The 23,446-nt window shown below is 50.4% G+C and overlaps 1 long non-coding RNA gene across 15 annotated transcripts in view; it reads right to left on the bottom strand.

Annotated features, from left to right (window-relative positions):
• The window catches only part of LOC131419616 (uncharacterized), a 237,199-nt gene that overhangs the window by 38,529 nt on the left and 175,224 nt on the right, over positions 1-23,446 (bottom strand). For 2 of the 15 annotated variants that reach the window (XR_009223299.1, XR_009223310.1), the window contains exon 5: positions 12,385-12,557. The exons of the other annotated variants lie outside the window; for them this stretch is intronic. This is a non-coding gene — a long non-coding RNA (uncharacterized LOC131419616). The remainder of the gene's footprint in view (positions 1-12,384; positions 12,558-23,446) is intronic. 15 annotated transcript variants of the gene reach the window in all.

The following is a 23,446-nucleotide window of genomic DNA, read 5'->3' as shown; positions in this document are numbered from 1 at the left end:
TCAATTAGTAAGAAGAGTGAGAACAGCGAAAGCACTCGGAGTTAATCAGCCATTACCTCCACGTTTACCATCAGCAGGGATGTTCAGATGGACACCTAAGAAAACCCCAACTGTGCTGTGTGCCTCCATGGACCTGCTCATTCGCTCTCCATCCAGGGGGCATCAGGGCAGCTGCAGGGGGTCTGAGTACCTCTGAGTACCAGGTGGTGGGTGTCATGGTGGAGAAGGATGGGGAGCAGTCAGCTCCGGAACATTTTACGCTGTGCGTTCACATCCATGATCCATTCATGACCTCATTTAATGATAGAAACACAGAGGACCAGAGACTATTCTCACATTTTCAAGTTGAAGGAACTAAGCTCTGAGAGGTTCAGAGGTTGCTCAGGTTCCCCTAGTGAGGAGAGGAGAGTGACAGCTTCAAAACCAAGTCTTCCCACTCCAGGCCGACATTCCTTTTCTCCTGGACCGCACAGAGCAGGCAGGATGCATGACGGCAGCTGCCTCCGTGATGGCAGTGATGGCCTCATGTGCTGTCACAACCGCATGACCACAACGTGAAGGAAACAAAGCAAGAAAAACAAATCTCACCCCTATTTCCCATCACACCAGCATAAAAACCTGAAATTCCCAGAGATGCCTTCTAGAAGTCATTTGTGTACACACATATTTTCACATTGTGCTCATAGGAGATTATGCACTTTGCTTGTGTCACTCGGCATGTTATTTCAAGGATCTACAAATGCTCATTTGGCATTTATTCAACCAATTTTATTTTGCACCTGTAATATGCCAGGCACCTTGCTGGGCAGTTGAGACAAAATGGTGAGCAAAATGGACACTGTCCCCACCAAATAAGTAGGAGACACAGACATTAATTAATTAATCAAGCAGTTAAATTATTAGAAACTACAGTAAGTTGTATAAAGGAAAAGAACAGAGTTCTAAAAGAGCTTCTACTTCAAAATGATAATCTTAAGGGTCTCATAAAGTTGTACCAGGTAGACACATCCTAGTTTATTTAACCATTCTCCATTTCAACTTTTGATTATCACACAGTTACCCTGAAATATTTGGAAGCAAAATAGGATGTCTATAATTTACTTGGAAATATTTTAGGAAAAAAAAAAGATGAAGTAAATCAGGCGAATGTTTATAATTGTTAAGACCAGGTCATGGGTATGTGGGTGCTCATTATACTCTGCTCTCTACTTTCCTGGATGTTTCAAATTTTCCATAATCAAAAGTAAAAAAAAAAAAAATCATGATTTAATAGACATTTTCACAAAATCATTTTTTTTCCTCCCCATCTCCTTAGAATAAAGCTGAGAAATGAGGTGACAGAGTGAAAATACAGACACTATCAAGGCTATTTTTGCATACAATGCTAAGAAAACCCATTCCCCGCGTCCACCAATTGCCACAGGCAGCCTCGGCCTCATCACAGCATGGATGCGGATGTTTAAATCGCTTCCGCATTTCATTAGTGTAAAGAGGCAAGGTCCCTTGTATTGTACACGTCTTCTATTTTCCTGTAAGCATCTGAACTGCCTCTTAGAACATTCACAAGCTGCTGATAGGAGGTGGCAGAGGGGACAGAGGAGGGGTCTGGGGACTCAGGAGGCCTGATTTCAATCCTGGCTCCATTGCCCTCTAGTTGAGCCAATGCCTGGGCAAATACTTAAGGTTGCAGACTTGGGGCTGCCTTGTCTGAGAAACAGGGGTGAAAAGTCTGCCCAGGGGGCTTCATGGGCCGGTCTATCAGGGAGCACCTGGGACAGCCTCGGACAGAGTGGACGCCTGGGGCCTTCGCCGCCCTTGTAGCACACTGCGCTCCTCTTCCTCCAGCCAATGGCAACCCTGACTGCACTGTCCAGTGTCAACACGGCTCTGCCTGTCGCAACCTCGCAGGAAGCGTCATGGGAGGCACAGGGTCAAGAGCTGGGCTTCTCGCACAGGGCAGAGAATCTGGGATGGCTGAGGTTCCCTCTGTCCCGGGGTGCGGTTAGCCCAGCCGGTATTTATGCTAAAAACGCATCCAGGTCTACCCTCTGGATGGACTCATCTTACAGCCCAGGTGCTTCCAGGCTGCCCCTTGCTCTCCAGCCCTGCTGTTGACGTGGCCTCAGGAGTGCAAACAGACTGTGACAACAACGCCACAGCAAAGGCACATGTATTTCCAGCTGGCAGAAAATACCCGACAGCAAACCAAAGCAAGCCCCTCCTCTCCCCCACAATTTATTATGAAACAAAGAAACACACATTTCAGAATCACATTTGGGATCACCTCTCACTTGCTGTGTGGCCCTGGGCAAGCCAGCCTCTCTCTTCCTCAGTTTCCCCACAGGCAAAGCAGTGAGAACAATGACTCACCTCTGAATGTATGTGCGGGATTCAAGGAGAGAGAATGGCGCTACCCAGTAACAGACCAACAGCGAGACGGGAGTACCATCTATAAAATGGGCACAAAGCCCTCAGAGTGGGGCCACCACAGGGCACAAGGCCCCCAGTGCAGTGCTGGGCCCCCAGAAGTGCTTGGTTCTGAGCAGCCTTAATTCCTCCCCTGCCTGGGGTCTGCTCAATCTCTGCACCACTGGTAATGGCAGCAGATAACTGGTCAGGAGGAAAGGGACCAGGCAGCCTGTTATCAAGTGAGAATCCCAACAGCGGGTCTGCAACTGACAAACCACAGCGGCATCAAAGCCAAATGCCCCAGGGAAGGATGCCTGGGCTGGCTCCCACCCACGCTGCTGGCCCCTACAATGACCGGCACATGGCAGGCAAGATACACGTTTACTCAATAAAAGAACTTATGTATATTCAAGAGTAGCTTAAGAGGAAAAACTGGGGCTTCCTGTGAATTGGAGGACCCCAGGAGGGTTAGAAGCAAGTGACCAGTCCACCAAAATCCACAACTACTAAATGTCTGTGGATCCTCCATCCAAAGGGTCCGCCCAGGTAACCTCTCCAGCCATCGCCCTACACACAGGCATCTCCGCTGAGTGCTTCTCCAGCATCCAGTGTTTTCCTGCTAATAAAGAGAAGGCAAGGGGCAGGGGAAGGAGCTGGGAGCACACACTGCCTTCCAGGCCTGGAACTTCATGTGCATTTTGCTCTTCAACCCTCACAGCCACCATGAGGTGGAAACGATTCTTGTCTTTATTTTATAGATGATGAATCAGGGGCTCTAAGAAGCAACACACCAAAAGGCCCCTCAACCAATAAAAGGCGGAAATGAGCTTGAACGAAGGCACTGGGACTCCAGGGTTCTTGTTCTGAAGCACTGAGCCATTCAGGCTCCTTCACCGCTATAGAAGAGCGGTGTTAACGCTCATTACGTAACATGGCAATGACATGTTGGATTAGTTTCCTGTTGCTGCTGTAACAAATTACAATGAACTTCACAGCTGAAAACAACACAAATTTATTGTCTTACAGTTCTGGAAGTCAGAAATCCAAAATAAGTCTTAAAGTGCTAAAATCAAGGTGTCAGCAGGACTGGTTCCTTCTGAAGGCTCCAAGGGGAAATATGTTCCCTATCTCTTCCACTTTTAGAGGCTGCGGGCACGCCTTGGCTCCTGGCTACATCGCTCCAATCCCGGTCTCTATGGTCACATTGCCTTCTCCTCTTCTGTTGTCAAATCTCCCTCTGCCTCCCTTTCATAAGGACCCTTGTGATTATATTGGGCCCACCTGGATAATCCAGGCTAGTCTCTCCATCTCAAGAGCCTTAACTTAATCACACCTGCAAAGTCCTTTTTGCCATGGAAAGCGACAGCCACAGGTTCTGGGGATTAGGATGTGGACATCTTGGGGGCTGCTGTCGAGCCAACCACACGTGTTGACCTTCTGTCTCCTCCACCATGTGTCACTCACCACATATCCCCAGCACCCGGTCTGGTGCCCACCATTCAGTAGGTGCCCAGTAAATGTAGGAGGAGGGAAAGCAGGGAAGAAAAAGGGAGGCCAAGGTGAGAACACAATCCCAAAGGTCCCACCTTATCCCTGAGCCCCCACAAGCGAGAGAGCAGGAGGAGGCTCAGCTAGCAGATGCGCATCTACTGGGACCACTTGTAAATAGCAAGGTGTCGGCACCCTATCGGCTGGAGGATGGAAGGCCCCAGTGTGTAACGTGTGTACCGCCCCTGTGCCTTCCCACAGCTACTGCTGCCCAAACAGCAGGCCAGCAAACAGCAGGCGGCCCTTTCCCGCCAATTTCCTGGGAATCCAGGTGGGGCTGGTGCTGATTTCCCGGGAATCCGGGCAGGGCTGGAGTGTGTGGTGGGTTTACTGCTGTGTCCTGATGCAGGCACTTCTCCTGCAAGAGAGTAAACACTACCACAGAAGCTCCACATACCTTATCCTCGCCACAAACGCTTCTGTTTCCCGCCCAAGAGACAGTAAGAGTGTTTCCTTTTCAGAGAAAAGATCATCACAATAATAGCTACTGCTCACTTTAGGGCTTTGCAAACATCATCTCTATTCTTTTCAACAAATCAGCCAAAGTAAACATTTGTATGTTCATTTTGCCAGTGGGGAAACTGAGGCATGGGGCAGAAGTAACTTACTCAAAGTCACCAGCTGGGAAAAGGCAGAGAAAGGATTCACACCTGAGTCAATCAATGGGAAGGCTGAGCTCTTTCCACTTGGACACAAATTTGCCAAGTGTGAGGATCAAGTTGTGTGCATGGAGCCCCATGCTTTGTCTGTAGAGTGGGCTGGGTACGACAGTCGGGTGTTCCAGCTTCCAAGCCAGAGCGGGGCAATCTGAAGCCCAAGCCCTCTGCAGAACTGAGGGTGTTGCCACTTACACATTCATGTATCCACTCCACACACACAAGTTTACTTCCGCATGTACTCAGCACTGTGGCAGGCCCTGGGGACACAGAGATAAATACAGGAGCTGCAGTCGCTGCCTTCAAATGGCTCAGTTGACACACACACAGGGTTAACCAGAACAGCGCTGTAAGTGCTACCCAGACCAGAACAAAGCCCTGGAGATGTGGTGGTCCTAAATAGAGAGGCAGCAACTCCAGCTGGGGGGCGAGGAAAGTCTCAAGGAAAGGGGGCTCTGCAGCTAGGTACAGAAGGATGAATAGGAGTTTTCCAGGAGGGAGAGAATACTAGTTCTTGCAGAGGGAAGAGCATCCTCTTTATAAACCTTTAGTTCATTGCGAAAAATAAATAAATACCTGGGTTGATGTTTGGCACAGAATAAGTGCAGGGAGGAGACAACAAGAAGACGACTCTCGTATTTCTATCTTCCATTCAAGGCTCTGCACTTGATTCTTACCAGGCCAAAGGCAGGGCAAAGAGAGGTGTAGCTGATACCACCAAATGCTCACAGCACGGCAGGGGTGGGGAGGTGGGCCGGCGAAGCAGATGGCTGCCCAGCGTTCCAAAGCCGACCACCCAGCCATCCCCTAGACGCATCTCCTGGGCCTGGGAAAGCCCACAAGTGTGGGGTGGGGCCCGAGGCAGCGAGTGGAGAACAGCGCTCCCTGGGGAACAGCCTCCAAGATCGAGGTCAAGCCGAATTTGGCATCTTTACTCCTTGGGGCTCTGCCATGGGTGAGGAGGGGCACAAGAGACGGAGAAACAGCTCCAACCATACAACGAGGAATCACTCGCTTCCAGGCCATTTTCGAAATCAGAGCCCTGACTTAGTTTCCATCCTCAAGGCCGGAAATTTAACTGGCGAGGCCCAGCCCACACCTTGTGGCTAATTTATGGCCCAAAGGCCTCATTTCTCCATGACACTGACATTTTGGAAGCCCCTTTTCCGAAGGCTCCCAGGGTTACAGAAAGAATCCTCCACAATGTTCTAGCCTCTGGGGTGGCCACCCAGGGGGAAGCTTGTGGGAAACCAATGGCTCTAGCCGCCCCTTGGAAGAAGAGGTCACTGTTTTTCTGTCCTACGGCTTCTTCTCCTCCCAGCCTCCAGCCCCCAAGAAACCCCGTGTGGGAGAACTGGCTGCAAGTGTCTCCTAAGTCGGCCCTGGGCATGGGTTTGGGCCCTTTCTCACACACACGTACACACGGGAAACAGGCAGACGACATTCCAATGCTGGCTGAGCCACTTCCCAGCTGGGAAACCTTGAGAAAGTGCCCCGGCCCCGCAGAGCCTCAGGAATCATAGCACTGACCCCCTTCAGTGAAGTGCCAGGCTCTTAGGTCTAATGATGTGATTATTTTTAAGTAAGGATGACAGCCAAGGCCAGAGAAGTCTGAGGGACACTTAAGATGACATCACCTGTATCAACCACAAAAAGGTCCCAATTCTTCACCCCCTTGCTGTATCCTCGCCCTCCGCCATGTACCCTTGCAGTCCCCCCCCACTCTGACATGGGATTGGCCATGTCACTTGCTGCAGCCAAGGGGGCGTTAGCACATGAGAGGCAAGCAGAAGCTAAGCTCCCAAAGTCCCTGCTCGGTGGGCGTGGTCTGGCTCCTGCCCTCTGCCTCACTGTGAGAAGGACATTCCCGGCTAGTCTGCTGCTCCAGCTGAAAGATGCACAGAGCAGAACCAAGACACCCCCGACACACCAGGTAAACCAGATGAGCCAGGGGCAGCCAAGCCCCAGACATGGGGGGAGTCCAGCAAAGATCAGCAGAGCAGTGTGGCCAACCACCCCAGACGTGCGAACAATAAACACTTATTATTGAAAGCCACTGAGATTCTGCTGGTGTTTGTTACTCAGCATTACTGGGGCAATAAATCCTTGATACAATCTGTACTATGACAGTAATAATAATAGGGATGTCCCAGGGCCACCGTGGAGATTAAATGAGATAAATGAGTGTCTGCACTTAATGAATGGGAGCTGTGATCCCACCATCATCATTACAGGGTCTGAGGTCGCCACCAGATTGACTGCAGAGCCTTGGTCTACTGTCCTGAGGGAGCAGGCCAACATCCAAGGAGGCAGCCAGGGTGGGGGTGACCTCCCTACCCTCCCCTTGCTGTAGCCCTAGATCCCTGCCGGGCCCCCAACATGGTGAAACAGAGGCTCCTGCAGCCCTGTGCACACCCATGCAGTTAGGGTCCAGAGCCAGCCAGGATGGCCCTGACCCCATCTGCTCCTCCCAGCTCCAGACAGCACGGCTGCATGCATCTTCAGCTCTTACAGCTCAGCTTCCTCAGATCTCAAAATCACTCCTTCTCCTAGGCTTGCTCTAAGGATCAGACACAAAAATGAGTTTGAAATTCTGGCAAGCAGGTCGCCATACAAATGAAGGTATGTCCTTCTCCATCACCATCACCATCACGGTTGTCATCACCAGCATAATCGACAGGGAAACATAATACTCAACAGTAGAGGGAAGAAATGTGCAGCAAGGTGGTTATATACATGTGCTCCACAATCCGAGTCTCGGGTTTGAATTTCAGAGTGCCTTCTAATGAGCTGTGTGACCTTGGGGAAGTTACTTAACATCTTTGAGCTTCAGTTTTCTCATCTACAAAATGGGGATAGAAATGGATGACCTACCTCATAGTGTCATTATGAAGATTAAATGAGTTAACACATGCAAAGCAATTAAAATGGCCTTTGGCACATAATCAATGCTCAATATTTACTAGCTGCCAGTGTTACGATTACTGTTGCTGTTACTATTATTAGACAACCATATAGAAGGCACTTGACGTATCTCAATCCATCTAATGCTCACAAGAAGACTAAGAGTTTGGTCTCATTAAATCCATTTTACATGTGGGAAAGCTGGAGCTCAGAGAGGTGAGGGGTCTTGCCCAGCTTGGAGGTCAATGCTGTGTCTGCTACCCCAGGGGGCCAGCGCAAAGTGTAGGCCATCACAAGGCCCCCAAATGCTCCCCTACACCTTCCCATACCCATATCGACGGCCAGGGAACAGGGTGATAAATTCCGTGGCAGTTCCTGGGCGTTGTTGTATATTTGTGCCGCTTTTCTGCAGCTTTTGTCTTCCACAATGCACCCGGCTGGGCAGGCGGCCCCTGTGGGCATCAAAGGCCTTGCTGGCAGCAGACACAAGGGAGCAGCCGTGCCAAGCATCCCTCCCCTGCCAGCTACCAGACCCCCGCCACGCAGCCTTGGAGATTCACAAAAAGGAGGTGCCTGGCCTCACAACCACTCCAGGTGTTACGTAACCCTCAGCCAGGAGGTCTGTTCCGGAACAGCCCAGGCGTGCCAACCCCAGGTGTGACAGGCAGGGGCCAATGTCCAAGTTGCTCCTGAACTAATGGTGGCCGGCAGATCGCTGGCAACTCGATGGCTCTGGGGAACTTAACCTCTGCAAGTGATAAAAGAGTTCAGAGAAGCTTTGTGGCACGTGCACGGTCTGAAATCCAGAATGGAGAGATCCCCACGTCCACAACGCAATATTCACTTACAGGGCACCTGCTCTCGGCCAGGCCCTCGACTTGGGCTGAGGGAGTCAAAGCTAATCTCACTTGGTCCTGGCTTGAGGAGTCCACAAGCCAGTGAGGAGGCCATGGAAAGACACGTTGAATGCTAGGATGAGGTCTGCACAAGAAGAAATGGGATCAAAAAGGAATTGGACTTCGTTCATTCACTCAGTACCTATTAACAGGGTGCCCACCACGTAGCAGGTGCTGGGGAGCAATGGGGAGTGAGGCAGACATGGCCCCTGTTCTCATGGAACTTCGATTCTTGCTAAATCTGCCTCCAGGAACCAAAAAGACCTTCACAGAGAAGTGTCTGGGTGTCACCGTGCCCCAAGCAGCTGGGTAACCCTGGGAGACTTAATGTTGCTTCCCAGGGGTCCACTTTCTCATCTGTGAAATGGGTATGGTACATGTGTATTATGGTACGTTTGTATTATGGCACGTTTGTATTATGGCATGCCCTGTGGCCTTTAAATATTGCCCTGTAGAAAAATTTCCTAAAAGGAAAAAAAGTTCACCTTATGTTAAACGGCAAAAGCTGATAACAAATACTTTACTTTTTCAAATATATGTATATCCAAGGATATACGTGTGTGTGTGTGTGTCTGTGTAGTATTATATATATTTATATATATATATATATATGTTATAAAACTAGCTATTCCAGTGTATATGTGTCTTAGCCTGCTTGGGATGCTATATAACGAGATACCACAGACTGGGTGGCTTAAACAACAGAATTTATCCTTCCGGTGCTAGAGGCTGGAAGTCCAAGATCAAGGCGCTAGCCAACTCCATTCCTGATGAGGCCCCTTTCCTGGCTTGCAGACAGCTGCTTTCTCCCTGCATCCCCACATGGCCTTTCCTCTGCGCTCTCACGGAGAGACAGCGAGATCTACCCCTCTTTCTTTTCTTATAAGGCCACTAATCCCATCATGAGGGCTCATCCTCTGACCTCACCTAACCCTAGTCACCTCCCAAAGCCCCCACCTCGAAATACCATCACATTGGGGGTTAGGGCTTCAACCTATGAATTTAGGGGGGCACAAACATTCAGTCCTCACAACATGTATACACACACGCATGTGTACGTGCGTGTGCATGCGGGTCTCTGGCTATGTATATCGGGGCGATGGGATTACAAGTGGTTTGCAGTTTTTCCTTTTGCTTATCTGAATTTCCTAAATGGTACAGTGACCATGTATTACTTTTAAAATTACAGAAGACACCTCATTTCACATGGATTTTTTACAGGACTAACAGCGCCAGGCTCCCGGTGGTGTGGAGCACGAGGCCAGGCCTCCAGAGGCCAAGCTGGGCTCATGTATGGCCTCCTGCTCCTCCTGGGCCTCAGGTGCTCTCAGCAAGCACAGTGAAGACCACCACCTAATGATAATGAGCTCCAGCAACTGGTTATCGAACACTCACAATGTGCTACCTAGAGCACTTCTTTCCTCCTCACAGGACGTCCGTGAACTAGGTGTTCTCCTCTCCCTGCTTAGAGAAGGGGAAATTGAGGCACAAAGCAGCTAAGTCCCATAGTTAGAGGCACACAGTGCAGAGTGAGGTGCTCAACACATGTCTGGAGCCCCGGTCTAGGCTTCCACCCTCCACCCCAGCCTGTCTCTCCTCAGACAGCTCAGAACCCAGCCAGGCTGTTCTTGCTGCCTGTTCTCCTCTGTGGCGGCAGGGGCCTCCCCAGAGGCCGGGGGCTATACTGAGGCCGTCACTGTGGGAGAGGCCTGAGAAAAGACTCTGGGCTGTGGGAACAGCCCAGCAGCAGCCCCAGATGAATGTCCATGCCAGCCGAGGTGGATATCCAGGCATTTCTGTCCCCATGTACATGGGCCCCGGAACAGCCAAGTCCAGGGAGCCCGCAAGGTGGGAGGTGGCTGCTAGGGCTCTGGCACCAGCCCTGGGCCGTGTGCGCCCAGGCCAGCTCCGTTGGCTGCCTGTCAAGGCTTCAAAGCAGTGTGCGAAGCAAGCTGGGGGACCGGGCTGGACTGGTCTGCCTGAAACTGAGATGAGAGAACAAAAGGAGGCCCGTTGTGGGCTGGTTTGGCGGGAGCCCGTGGCGGGACAGAGGGCGGGAAGGGGGAGGCAGCAGAGGGAGGGCTGCGGTGAGCCATGCAAGGTGCAGTCAGCATGGGGCAGCCAGCAGGAGGTCCCAGGTGTGGCTCCTGCACAAGGAACCTGAGGCCCAGGGAAGGCAGTGCCTTGGCAGGTCGCGGCCAGCTCAGAGCAACTCCTGTGTCTGTTAGGAATCCACAGCGCTCGGTTGGGCACCTATGCATTTCAGAGAACTCACTCCACTCATTTCTCCACTTATCCAACGTGGACTGACACCCACTATAAGCCAGACACTCGGTAGCACTGAGACCAGCTGTGAGCCAGAACAGGGGCTCTGCCTCAGCAAGCTTCTTTGCTGGCAGCTCCCCCAGGCCTGGATAGGTGGATCCCAGGGTCTCTCTGGGATGAAGACAGGGCAGAGCCTCCTGGCATGGCACAGGAGTTAGATGCCCATGTGGGGCCTAGAGAAAGAATGTCCGGGCTCCCCCCTGACCCCATCACTGACTGTGACCTTGGGCACGTGACTTACCTCGAACCTCAGCGCAGGCAGGCAAGCACATCAGGCAGGTGGGGGGAGCCCACAACATGGGACTCCTGTCCCCAGCAAAACGCTCTTCTAACTGCACCTTCCCAGGGGAATCACCGCCACGGGGGAAGAGAGAGCCTGGTATGTTCTAAGCGCCCAACCATGGGAGCTGTTGTAATTGTTGCAGGAGAACACAACGAGAGAAGGAAGTAGTCCCTTAACCAAAGAGGCAACACGCAGCTTGCCCTGGAGCACAGGGGCGGGGTCAGACCTATCCCACAGACTCGGAGCCCCAAATTCCAGCTCCAAAGACACAGTCACCCCTGGCCCCTGCCTCTGGGATCCTCATGTTCTTCTTGGAGATGACAGCCACACATAAACGGAAACAGGGGTACCATGCACAGCAGCTTGTAATCAAGGGTCACAACAGGTGACCCACAGGAGAGCTCCAGGTGATCAAAGGAAGCAGAGGGAGGGACCAGGAGGCGGCAGGACAAGAGAGAAGCCTCAGAGCACAGGCCTGGGGGGCAGGGGACCTAGATTTCTCTCCAAGCTCTGCCATGCCCTCCGTGGGACGGGGCCAGTCACATTCCCCTCGAGCACCTTCTCGGTTGGTGAGTGAGGGTACTGGAGCAGAGGACCCCCAAGGTCTCTCCTTCCACACCACAGATCCATGACTCCGGACTGGAGGGCAGCTGAGAGGCTGTAAGGAGAAGGCTGACGTCTGAACTTTTCCCTCGAAAGGACCAGCAGGGCACCAGCAGCTCTGGGTGCCGCCCCAGCACTCCCAGGATGCGCGCCAGCTTCCTCACCCGCCAGTCTGCCCTGGCACACCTGGTCTCTGCAGGAGGCAATGTGGCATGCGGAGAGGAAGGGCGAGGCTGGAGGCAGAGACCCGCATCCACCTTCTGTCCCTACTTACTGTGCAACTTGGGGGAAGACATTTCACCCGGGGAAGACCCGCCTTCCTCGGGTGCAACATAGGGGTGAAGAATCTTCTGCCTCAGAAGATTAAATCAGACACCACATGTGGTGAAGCCTAAACAAAGAACAGCTCAGGGAAACGTTAAGTCCTTTCTCTCTCCTCTGACCTTATTTGAGTGCAAACCCCCTGGATGGAAAATTCATGTCTTCTTTAATGTGCACTAATACCAAAGAGTGAATTAGAAAGAAGCGTGGATTTTTAGGGGGATGGGGTACAGTCTCTGCTTTGAAGCTCATTCTACCTGTAAGGCAGTGGGCCAGGCCCTCAAGCCGTCTTGGCCTCAGTTACCTCACCTGTAAAATGGAGCTATTCCTAAGGCTTCATTCGCAGGGTGTGGGAGACCTGAAGCCAGCCAATGGATGTGAAATGCTTTGCAAACCAGAAAGCTCTCAACGCATCGGTCACCACAACGCTCTGACTTACCAAGGCAGAAATCTTCCTATTATAAGAAGTGGCCTCAGAAGCAGTCTCTCACATGGTTCTAAGAGGAAGGGAGCTGTGCCAAAACTCTGAATGAATTTAAATCGTTCCCAATGTCTCATCAGAGGAAGGCAGTGTGTCACCAGAGGGTCTTGCCAGACTCCAGCAAATACTTTCTGACATGGCAAGAAGGGGTTGGAAATGGTGTGAGGTGGGACATCTGCAGGGGCCTGGGGTGCTGCCGGGGGGTGGGGGGGAGCCCTCTCCCTCCGGGGCTGAAGGTGCCCGATGCACAGCTCCGGGGCACCCTGCCAGTGTTTGTTCCGTGCACACTGCCTGGGCCTCCTGCCTTCTCCCCAGGGTTACATTAGGTGCTGGCGGGATTATTACCTGCCTGTCAGGTACCTGAGCGAGGCAGGTACAGAGAGGGCAAGAGACAGCTCCTCAGAGAAGCTGCCAGCCCCAGCAGCTGGCCCCCGAGGCCTGGAACGCCCAGGGCCCAACGGAAAGCATCCTGCTTCCTTTCCTGACCCGCTGAGCAAACACACAAGGATGGCAGGTGCCCGGGGAGGCTGGCCAAGCAGGGCTTCTGCCTGCTGCTCCCTCCGCCTCCTGCCCAGCAGCACCATCTTGAGCTGAGGCCCAGAAGCCTCCCTGGCACTCCAAGCAGGCAGGCAGGAGGACGGGCAGGGCGGCGCTGGAATGGGGGCTTCCCTCCGCAGCTCCTCGGTGGGGTGGTCTGGAAACAGCACACACACAGCAGCTCTGGGTTCTATGTTGCGTATTTTAAGGAGCTGACGTGGAGGCCAGGAAACTGACAATGCCGTCACGGGAAACTTATCAAGCATTTCAGTGATGTCCAGTGACCCATGAGATCTCAACAAGACACACCTAGAAGGGGTGTCAGGTAACCTGGTCACAATGCACAGTCGTGGGCAAGCCACATCTCTTCTCCAGGTGGAATTTCAACAATGAACGGTTGGCCTCTAAGGTCCCTCCAGAGCGGGATGGAGTTTATAAGAGGTTGTCCTTGCTGTCAGACAGCCTTGGACATAAAAACTCTTGCTGCTACTTTCTTAGCTGTGTGCCCCTGTTAATTCATCTGATGTCTCTGAGCTGAGGTTCTTCATCTTTAAAATGGGGAGGGCAATTCCTCCCCACAGAGTCTTGCAGTGAAAATCAAATGAGAATGGCCAAAAAGTGCCTGGGGAGCAAGTGCCCAAAATATGGGGGCTGCTATTTCTCTAGCCCACCCATGCTAAGTTCTAAACCTGATATCTGTGTCCAACTGTTTTCCCCCTGAGGAATGTTAACAGGCTTGTCTTGGGGTTGGGGACCGAAAGTACTCAGTGGATCAACAGAGACTTACTTACCCTTCAGATTCTGACCTAAAACTAAGGCCTTAGCTACTCCACTCAACACACACACCACACACCACACACACACACACACACACACACACACACACACACACATTCTCTCTCTCTCTCTCTGAGACTCACTCACTCTATGCATATCCACTAAATGGCACCTCTGCTCCTACTGAAAACCAAGTGAAGGGGGAATGGGGGAACGGCAGTGATCCTAGCCGATTAGAGATATTCTGGGCAGAGGGAGCAGGCAATGTGCCAGACATGTTCACAGTGGGGTTACCTAGTTTATCCTTATCAGATCATTCAATCATTCAACAGGGATGTGATGTATCAGGCAAGGCACGTGGTGCAAGGAACTCCTGCCCTTGTAGAATTCAAGTCACCTAAGAGTCATTATTGATATTCCCCGTATATCTATCACCAAAAAATGCTGCGTAACAACAAAATCTCAGTAGCGTAAGCACTAAGTGTCCATGCAACTGGGTGGTCAGGCAGGCGGCTCTGATGATCTTTACTGGGCTCACTCAAGGGTCTGGGAGTTGGCTGGTTGTCAACTGGTCTAGGCTGGTCTCAGTTAGTAGGATTAGAGCACCTTGATTATGGTCTATGTGTCTCTCAGCCTTCCCCTGGAAGCAGAAAGCTAGCCCGGAAATGTCCTTCTCTTGGTGAAGGCAGAGGTCCAAGAGTGCAAATGGAAATGCTTTTTCCAAGCTCTGCTTGTGACGTGCCTGTTAACACCTCACTGGACAAAGCAAGTCACAGAATCAACTCCAGCATTAGAGATACAGGGAACAGGTGAAGAGTTGGGGCCATTCATGTGATCAGTTCACCACATCACTGTATAGAGGGAAAAGGGAGGTACATACAATTATGGGACTTATATTAAGTGTCCTAGGGAGGATTTGTACTCAGGCTATTTGGACTGTGCCACAGGACAGGTACATAGGAGAGGCAGTGACAACGTGGACACCAACAGAGTGAACCTGATGCTAGATCTGGGCCCTGCCAGAGAATACTTCAGTGCATCTTGGGTATAGACGGCCCTAGTGAGTGCAGGGAACACCTACCTTACCCAAGAACAGACTTGCAGGATGGGAACTAACACAGGTTCTAGCCATCAAACGCTCTCCTTTACCCAACACAGATGAGAGCAAATAGCAGTGAGTTAAACAGCTGGAATCAACCAGCCGCCCCACTTGGGAGAGTGGGTATGAATTAAGCAGTTCCACAGAAAGGAATGCAATTTTCCCTGCATTTCCAAGCTCCATAAATCAAGGAAAAAGTTCAAGCAAAGTCTCCATGTTAATTGATCCACCTCCTCTCACTCACCACCCCCAAAATGTCCTCATTTTCCCGGAGACAAGGAGGGTGCGCAGGAAATCACCTGGGCACCAGGTCTGCGGCTCTGCCATCTCTGCTGGGTTGACACTGGAAAGAAAAGGCCACACAGGGATCCAAGCTGATACCCAGCAACCGAGTCAGTGGTTCTGGTTCAGGCCCAGGAGCAAACAGTTTTCATAAACTCCCCCAGGTGACTCTTGATACAGGGGCTCCTCGGATCACATTTTGAACCCCTTCTCCCCAGGACGGACGAAAGAATACTGCTGTCAACCTCTCCATGTCCCACAGAGATCGTGCGTGCCCAAAGCTGCGAAGCATTCGCATTCTAGTGGGGAAACAGACATAAATAGTGGGAGTGTGTGTGCTCACGCATGCACGCGCACACACACTCCCACATGTGTATAGAGAAAGAAGGGAGGGTCTGTAACAACAGCAACTAAGAAGTACTTCACACTTCACATGGCAAGCACTATTCTAAGCTCTGTGCACACACTATTGCATCTTATCCTCACATTAATTTTGTGAGGCAGGGGATATTTTTATCACCATTTTTCAGGTAAAAAAAAAAAATAAAGCACAGAGAACTTTAAGTGTGCAAAGTCCCAGAGCTTGTCAGCTGTGGAGTCCAGATGCATCAGCATAAATTCTGAGCAGAGCCCCGGGTATCATCCGCTGCGGAGACACAGAAGCACTATCCTGCGGCGCCCTTACAAGATGAGAGTCAAGTTCTTGCCTTGTGGCCTCAGTACCTTAGAGCAAAACTGCTGAGACCATTAACTACTTTCTCTGATGCCTTTTCAATGGGAAATGGCATAGCCACATGACCTCTCATTTTTTCTGCCCACCTCCTCATGCCAGCTACCATCACCCCTTCTGTTAAGCCATCATCCAAAGGGGGGTGCCATGAGGAAGGTGGCTATCCCCTGGACCTACTGTGTGCACCCCTGGAGGAACATACCTTCTTTCAGTCCCCACAGTCTTGTCAAGGCTAGCCCTTTTCTTCGGCAGACAAGGAACTGAAGGAGCCACAGAGAAGTTAAGGAATTTGCCCACGGCCACACAGCCAGTCCAAGGCCCGGCTCTGTGCTGGAACTTCGGTCTCATCTAATCTAGAGCCTGAGCTCTCGCCTCCTCTAAAATGTGATTCATGCGCCTGTGTCAAGGCTCTTGGGGATTCAAAGAAAACGTTGACACCCAGGCTGAAAAATGTGATTACTGTGTTTACTGGAGGGAAAGGAACTCCTGCGTAATTATTAAAAGTAATGAAGGGGGCGGGGTAGGACTGGGAATAGGAAATATGCTGCTTCCCAGAAGAGGGGGCGTTTGGGAGCCAAGGAGATGCTATGTTCTTTAAGGCACATTCCAGGGCAGGGGTGGCCTGCTGCAGCCATCAATGCCCAGGGCTGCCATGGAGGCCCCCAGGCCAGGTGCTGGCTCTGGCTCTGCAGAACGCTCGCTGCGGACGTGGCTTCTGAGGAGGGGACAGGCGTCCAGCCAGCAGCCAGCAGGAAAGACTCTTTAGCAAGCTTCCTTAGGATGGAATATGGAAAGATTTTTTTTCCCCTCCATACCCTATGTTTCCCCAGCTTGGAGAAAAGCAGAAGACAGGAAGAAAACGGGCTTCCACACTTTGCACTGTTTTAAATAGTGCAAATGGAAAATGGAAAATCGACAGACCAAAAATGAAATTCTAAAGAAAATATCACCATTTCCAACTCGGGCCTGCGCGAGTATCTCAAGTGGACTCTACTATCGTCCCTCTGGTGTGGGAACAGCAGTATTTAGAGTGGGGGGCTGGGGGGAGGTGGGACCAGGTCAGGGTCCTCCTTGTGGAAGAAGGGACACTAGCCCAGTTTTTCATTCTTATTATATTTGTTATGGTGATCTGTGATCGGTGATCCTTGATGTTACTATAGTAATGGTTTTGGGGTGCCACAAACCACACCCATACAAGATGGCAAACTTAATGGATAAATTTATGGGTATTCTGACTACTCCACTGACCAGCCGTTCTCCCATCTCTCTTCCCTCTCCTTGGGCCTCCCTAGTCTCTGAGACACAACACTATTGAAATTAGGCCAGTTAATGACCCTACAATGGCCTCTATGTGTCTAAGTGCAAGGAAGAGTCGCGTGTCTCTCACTTTAAATCAAAAGCTAGAAATGATTAAGCTTAGTGAGGAAGGCATGTCGAAAGCCTAGATAGGCCGAAAGCTAGGCCTCTTGTGCCAAACAGTTAGCCAAGTTGTGAATGTAAAGGAAAAGTTTTTGAAGGAAATTAAAAGTGCTACTCCAGTGAACACACAAATGATAAGAAAACAAAACAGCCTTATTGCTGATAGGGAGAAAGTTGTAGTGATCTGGATAGAAGATCAAACCAGCCACAACATTCCCTTAAGCCAAAGCCTAATCCAGAGCAAGGCCCTAACTCTCTTCAACTCTTTGAAGGCTGAGAGAGGTGAGGAAGCTGCAGAAGAAAAGTCTGAAGCTAGCAGAGGTTGGTTCATGAGGTTTAAGGAAAGAAGCCATCTCTGTAACATAAAAGTGCACGGGGAAGCAGCGAGTGCTGATGTAGAAGCTGCAGCAAGTTCTCCAGAAGATCTAGCTAAGATCATTAATGAAGGTGGCTGAACTACAATTTTCAGTGTAGGTGAAACATCCTTATATTGGAAGAAAATGCCGTCTAGGACTTGCACAGCTAGAGAGGAGAAGTCAATGCCTGGCTTCAAAGCTTCAAAGGACAGGCTGGATCTTTTGTTAGGGGCTAATGCAGCTGGTGACTAAGTTGAAGCCAATGCTCATTGACCATTCTGAAAATCCTAGGGCCCTTAAGAATGACGCTAAATCTACTCCGCCTGTGCTCTGTAAATGGAACAACAAAGCCTGGATGACAGCACATCTGTTTCCAACATGGTTTACTGAATATTTTAAGCCCACTGTTAAGACCTACTGCTCAGAAAAATAGATGCCTTTCAAAATATTACTGTTCATTGACAATGCACCTGGTCACCCAAGAGCTCTGACGGAGATGTACCAGATTAATGTTGTTTTCATGCCTGCTAACACAACATCCATTCTACAGTCCATGGACCAAGGAGGAATTTCAACTTTCAAGTCTTATTAAAGAAACACATTTTGTAAGGCTATAGCTGCCATAGATAGTGATTCCTCTGATGGATCTGGGCAAAGCCATTTGAAAACTTTCTGGAAAAGATTCACCATTTGAGATGCCATTACGAATATCTGTGATTTGGGGCCTGCCCTGTGGTGCAAGCGGTTAACTGCGCGTGCTCCGCTGCGGCAGCCCAGGGTTCGCCGGTTGGGACCCCGGGCGCGCACCAATGCACTGCTTGTCAAGCCATGCTGTGGCGGCGTCCCATATAAAGTGGAGGAAGATGGGCACGGATGTTAGGTCAGGGCCAGTCTTCCTCAGCAAAAAAAAAAAAAGAGGAGGATTGGCAGATGTTAGCACAGGGCTGATCTCCTCACAAAAAAAAAAAAAAAAAAGACTATCTGTGATTCATGGGAAGAGGTCAAAAAAACTAACATTAACAGGAGTTTGGAAGAAGTTGATTCCAACCCTCATGGATGACTTTGAGGGGTTCAAGACTTCAGTGGAGGAAGTAACTGCAGATGGCAGAAATAGCAAGAGAACCAGAATTAGAAGTGGAGCCTGAAGATGTGACTGAATTGCTACAATCTCCTGATAAACGTTATTGGATGAGGAGTTGCTTTATATGGATGAGCAAAGAAAGTGGTTTCTTGAGATAGAATCTACTCCTGGTGAAGATGCTGTGAAGATTGTTGAAACGACAACAAAGGATTTAGAATATTACATCAACTTAGTTGATACAGAAGCAGCAGGGTTTGAGAGGATTGACTCCAATTTTGAAAGAAGCTCTACCGTGGGTAAAATGCTATCAGGGCCGGCCCCATGGCTTAGCGGTTAAGTGCGCACGCTCCGATATTGGCGGCCTGGGTTCGGATCCCGGGCGCGCACCGACGCACTGCTTCTCTGGCCATGCTGAGGCCGCATCCCACATACAGCAACTAGAAGGATGTGCAGCTATGACATACAACTATCTACTAGGACTTTGGGGAAAAGAACAAAGAGGATTGGCAATAGATGTTAGCTCAGAGCTGGTCTTCCTCAGCAAAAAGAGGAGGATTAGCACAGATGTTAGCTCAGGGCTGATCTTCCTCACAAAAAATAAAAAATAAGAAAAAAAAATACTATCAAACAGCATCGCATGCTACAGAGAAATCGTTCATGAAAGGAAGAGTCAGTCGATGTGGCAAACTTCACTGTTGTCTTATTTTAAGTAATTGCCACAGCCGCCCTCCCAGCCTTCAGCAACCACCACCCTGATCAGTCAGCAGCCATCAACATCGAGGCAGGACCCTCCATCAGCAAAAAGATTATGACTCGCTGAAGGCTCAGAGGATGATTAGTATTTTTAGCAATTAAGTATTTTTTAATTAAGGTATGTTCATTGTTTTTTCAGACATAATGCTATTGCACACTTAATAGACTACAGTATAGTGTAAACATAACTTTTACATGCACTGAGAAACCAAGAAATTTGTGACTCACTTTATTGTGATATTCACTTTATTGCAGTGGTCCGGAACCCAACCTGCCATATCTCTGAGGTATGCCTATACAAGCAGCCCCTACAAACAGAACTGCTGTTCTGGGAAGAGTGTGCTAAAATACCTCCGAGATGTTTCAAGACAGCAGAGGCAACCATTTTAAAACAGTGCAAAATGAATCCACTGAATACTCACTTAAGAGGTATTTTAATGAGCAACTGTAAGTAATATGCCTAATACGGTAGACAGGCCCTCGATGTCCCATGCCTTTCTCCTTCATTCTGAACATCCCGTGACTCTGTTGTGAGCAGGCTGATGGGGGTCATGATGTGTATGGCACTGCACAAGGCACTGGGGGAGGATGGGGAGCCAGGCCTCACTAAAGCATTTAGAGTCTGATGGGGAGATGAGCCTTGCGCATCACACATCTGAATAGCAGCCCTCATGGGGATTCCCTGAAGGCCAAAGGAACGAGGTGGCACAAGAGCAGGGCCCTACAGGACTTGGCATTACAAGGCATGCCACTGCGAAAGCTTGGGGATGCAAGGGGATGTGAGGAGAAACCAGATGTACAGAGGGAGTCCTGGGAAATCAGGCTGCAGAGGCACGTTCCTGTCCCGATTGAGGACAGTGAATTATAGGCAGAGGGGTCTGCACTTGATTTAGCGGGAACAGGAAAACCACGGGATGCCCGTAGCTGGGAAGTGAGCGATGCAAGCAAAGCTGTGTTCAGGAAGATGCACCCGGCAGCATGTGGAGGACAGTCCGACAGTCAGGAAAAGGGTGGGCCTGGAGGTGGGGAGACCCCCTAGGAAGCTACCACAGCAACCTTTACCGTGAGCCCCAGGTGGTGGGGGTACAATCCACTGAGCCGCGACTGTAGACTGCGGGAGAGAGGAAGTGTTTAGAAAATGGTGGAATCACCTCCTTCAGGAGAGCCAGGAGAAGCGGGGCTGGGACACAGAGAAGGAGACACACTAGGGCTGAGAGTGTCTCCTGGGAAGGAGCAAGCATATTCTGAAGTCAAAGAGAGGGGCCCAGAACCTGTGTTCCCAACCACTACAACTGTGTATTAGCTGTCTACAGCTGCCGTAACAAATCAGCACGAGCTCAGCGGTTTGAAACAACACACATGCCTTGGATCATCTCACAGTTCTGTAGGTCAGAAGTGAGAGTAGGCTCAGCTGGGCTCTCCGCCCCGGGTGTCACAGGCTGGACTCAAGGGTCAGCTGGCAGGGCGCCAACTGGGAGGCTGTGGGAAGGACCCTCTTCCAAGCTCATTCATTCATGCCGCTGGCCACATTCAGTTCCCTGCGGTTGTAGGATTGAGGGCCCTGCTTCTTTCCTGGCAGTCAGCTGGACATCCTCCCTTAGCAACCAGAGGCCTCCCTTCAGTCCTCGCACGTAGGCCCCTACATTTCAGAGCCAGCAGCAGCACACCAAACCCTCCTCACACTTGGAATCCCTCTGACTCTTCTTCGGGGGCATCTCTCCAACCCCAATCAGAGAAAGTTCTCTGCATAATCCAGGATAATCTCCCTGTAACAGCCTATTGGTTAGTAACCTTAATTACATGTGTAGAGTCCCTTATACCATGTAAAGTAACACATTCATACGCATAACCCCGTCAATTAGGGTGTGGACATCTTTGGAGGTCCATTCTGCCTACTAGAGGTTCTCTGCTTCTCGAGAGGAAGCTGGCAGACATCACACAATGAATAATAAGGTGCGGTGACCATGACCATAGATGGGAGCCCTGGGTTCTAAGGAATCGTGGAGAAGAGGCACTTTGCCCAGCTGTAGAGAGGGGGTGCAGGGAAAAGGGGAACATCAGGAAAGGTTTCCCAGAAGAAAAATGAGATTATCTAATGGAATATGAAGATGAGCAGCAGTGAAAGAAAGTGTCACCACCAGAGCGGGTTAGCCTACAGATTATCAGATTAATGTGTGTAGCAGAGGCCAGAAGCTAGAATAAACTCCAAGAAAACACCCCAGGTCTGAGATGTGGACAGTGTCACCAGCCCTTCCACATGTAAGAGCTGCTGTCACCGTCCCTTCTCCTGGTGGGGTGATCCTGCTCTTCCAAGAACCTTCCAGAAGCAACATGGTGTCACATCATGGGAACCCCACCACACAAGGGAAAGGAGCTAAGTGGATCTACACGCATTGGTCTGGGAAGAAGTCTGTGACGCAGGAAATGAAAATGACATGATATGCATAACACGTTTCCAATATCCCAAAAGAAAAAGAAAGTGATCATTGGTGAGCATGCACAGGTTGACGAAAGCTAATTGCTCAATATTCAAGAATTTTGTGAACTGGTTTTCAAACCTTTGGTAGCCTGAAATCAGCCGTGGAGAGATTTCGCCACAGAAATCAACAAACCTACAATTCAGGGCTTTTTTTCCTTCCTGAGAGGTTGAACAGCATACCACTGGATTTGCATAATTACCCAACTGATAACAGGGATTATCTCAGGAAGAGGAGGGATGGGTTTCAAGATGGTGTTGGTTACTTTCCCTTCCTCATATTATTAATTTTTAAAATTGGTACAATTACAGCGATTTTAATTTTTTTTCATTATTTTCCAGATGTAAAAAATAATGAACATAAAACAAACCCCAGCCTGTTGTAATCCCCATTTTCGAGTCTCTCTGCCTTGGAGGCGGCTGCAGCATCCTGAGCATCGTGCCTGCCTCCAGCTGGTCCAGGCACAGTGGGCTCTGACGTTCGCAGACCGACGGGAACCACCACCCAACGATAATGGGCTACTCACTGCTGACCGCACTGCTGGGAACCCGGCAGCCCAGGCCAGCCAGACGGCTGAGGTCCTCCCAAGAGGCAGGACATGCCTCCTTGGGAAAAGGCTTTCATCAACTGCAGTCTGAGCCACGGACCTCATGCCTCATCTGCTACAATCATGAATCATACACGGATTGTCAAGGAACTAGGAGAGCTTTTCCAGGGCCTGCCAGCTCTGCTCCCTGATCCAGCCCTTCCCTTCGTGCTGTCAGATTTAAGGAGGTGGGGGTGGGGGGCCAGGTCCCTGAACTGCAGACAGGAACACAAACCGCCTGCCCACAGGAGGGGAAGCTTTCTCACTAGTAGTGCTCTGGGTAACACAGTCATCATAGCCCACACAGTCTAGATGGGAGAAGGTAGGCTCCTGCCCAGGCGGCTGGATGGAGACCTGATCACAGACTAGCTGAGGCTCCCCCAAGCCAACACTCCCTGGTCTACCCTGATGTCATGCTGTCACCACCCGGAGCAGAGATGTTTCCACCTGGAACATTTCAGTATCTTCCCCCTGGCTTCTCACCGGGATTCTCTTCCTCTGTGACTTCTCAATATAGTGACTACGTGGAATATCATCACATCAGTGGTGAGTGCCATCACATGGAGTGGTGAGTGCTGTCACATGGAGTGGTGAATGTCATTACATGCACTGGTGAATGTCATTACATGTAGTGGTAAACACGCCATCACACGTAGCAGTGAACCTGCTACACCATGAAGGGGATTTGCTCCCAGCCAGACTGCCAGGGGCTTCCAGGACCAGCCTAAAGGTCAAGACGGAAGCACAGATGGGCAGGTGCCCATTTCCTTGAGAACACCTCCAGTGACCCCCCAGCTGGGGTGCCTGGCATACAGTAGCTGATCAAGACATGACTGCTGATCTGTGGGTGATTTTATCTGAACCTTTATAGCATCTTGGTCTTTCCTTACCATATTATCATGCCATGTCAACAATGCGCCTCC

The sequence above is a fragment of the Diceros bicornis genome, chromosome 21 (genome assembly GCF_020826845.1).
Source record: "Diceros bicornis minor isolate mBicDic1 chromosome 21, mDicBic1.mat.cur, whole genome shotgun sequence".
Classification (NCBI taxonomy): domain Eukaryota; kingdom Metazoa; phylum Chordata; class Mammalia; order Perissodactyla; family Rhinocerotidae; genus Diceros; species Diceros bicornis.
The sequence above is the reverse complement of the archived record's forward strand: the minus strand, read 5'-3'. Positions and strand labels throughout refer to the sequence as shown.